General features: G+C 40.9%; 1 pseudogene; it reads left to right on the top strand.

Annotated features, from left to right (window-relative positions):
• The first annotated feature begins 707 nt into the window (after positions 1-707).
• Positions 708-1,118, top strand: LOC112410020 (60S ribosomal protein L27a pseudogene; annotated as a pseudogene).
• Positions 1,119-1,727: the final 609 nt, after the last annotated feature.

The following is a 1,727-nucleotide window of genomic DNA, read 5'->3' as shown; positions in this document are numbered from 1 at the left end:
AACGTAGTAGCTGTGATCTGATCTTTATTTCACTAGATGAGTTTTTCAAACTTTTGAAAATTCAGTAAGAGTATATTTCCCATCACAACTCAGGACACACCAATATTTATGTTTATACATGTGTATGTCTGACTGAAGCAAGAATTTCAACCAGTGTTGACCCTTACTATGTGTAGTGCACTCTGATACCCTTTATTTTATTTTATTCTAGTCTTTGTATTTTTTTCAAATGCTATTTAAGAACCACTAAGTTGATTCCATGATCCTTCAAGTCTTGACCTAAAGGGTTGGAAAACGCTGTCTCAAGAGATGAAAGCAGCTTAAGCTAGAAAGAGCTTGAGTCTTGAAATAGGTTTAAAATCTGACTTTGCTATTGACGGCCATGTGACCTTTGGCAAGATCCTTAGCTCATATGCTCAGTTTCCTCAACCACAGAATGGAGGTAATATTCCTACTTTGCAGGATGATTGTGAGGATCATTGAGTTGACATGTGAAAATCCAAGCCCATTCTCTGATATATGGTAGAATGAAAATAAATATTAGTTCATGGATCATCCCTTAAATCTCAAAAAGCCTAAGAGGGAGCAAGCTCTCTGTAGAAACACTGCTTTTCAAACCCTTTTAAACCTTCTCCCTCTCCTTCCTTCTCAGTCGTTTTCACAAACTCATAGACAAAACACTTGTTTAAATTCTCTAGTCTGTTAGGGGCCACGTGAGCCACGGCCACGGCCACATCGGCATACACCGGAAGCAACCAGAAGTCCAGGGTAATGCTGGTGGCATGCGTCGCCACAGGATCACCTTCTACAAATACCACCCAGGCTACCTTGAGAAAGTTGGTATGAGGCATTACCACTTAAAGAGGAACCAGAACTTCTGCCCAACTGTCAACTTTGATAAATTATGGACCTTAGTCAGTGAGCAGACTTGGGTAAATGCTGCGAAGAACAAGACTGGAGCTGCTCCTATCACTTATATGGTGCTATTGGGCTACTACAAAGTTCTGGGGAAGGGGAAGCTCCCAAAGCAGCCTGTCATCATGAAGGCCAAATTCTTCAGCAGAAGAGCTGAGGAGAAGATTAAGGATGTGGGTGGGGCTTGTGTCCTGCTAGCTTGAAGCCACATGGTGGAAGATTCATTAAATGTTAACAAGTGCTTTTCAAAAAATATAAATCAATAAATTCACTAGAGTGATGTGAGGTGAGTATATGACCCAGCAATCCCACTACTGGGCATATACCCTGAGAAAACCAAAATTCAAAAAGAGTCATGTACCAAAATGTTCATTACAGCTCTATTTCCAATAGCCTGGAGATGGAAACAACCTAAGTGTCCATCATCAGATGAATGGATAAAGAAGATGTGGCACATATATACAATGGAATATTAGCCTTAAAAAGAAACGAAATTGAGTTATTTGTAATTAGATGGATAGACCTAGGGTCTGTCATACAGAGTGAAGTAAGTCAGAAAGAAAAAGACAAATACCATATGCTAACACATATATATGGAATTTAAGAAAAAAAAGGATGTCATGAAGAACCTAGGGGTGGGACGGGAATAAAGACGCAGACCTACTGGAGAACGGACTTGAGGATATGGGGAGGGGGAAGGGTGAGCTTTGACAGGGCGAGAGAGAGTCATGGACATACACACACTAACAAACATAGTAAGGTAGATAGCTAGTGGGAAGCAGCCGCATGGCACAGGGATATTAGCTCGGTGC

This window comes from Neophocaena asiaeorientalis, unplaced genomic scaffold, assembly GCF_003031525.2.
Source record: "Neophocaena asiaeorientalis asiaeorientalis breed wild unplaced genomic scaffold, Neophocaena_asiaeorientalis_V1.1 scaffold320, whole genome shotgun sequence".
In the NCBI taxonomy this organism is placed as follows: domain Eukaryota; kingdom Metazoa; phylum Chordata; class Mammalia; order Artiodactyla; family Phocoenidae; genus Neophocaena; species Neophocaena asiaeorientalis.
The sequence above is the reverse complement of the archived record's forward strand: the minus strand, read 5'-3'. Positions and strand labels throughout refer to the sequence as shown.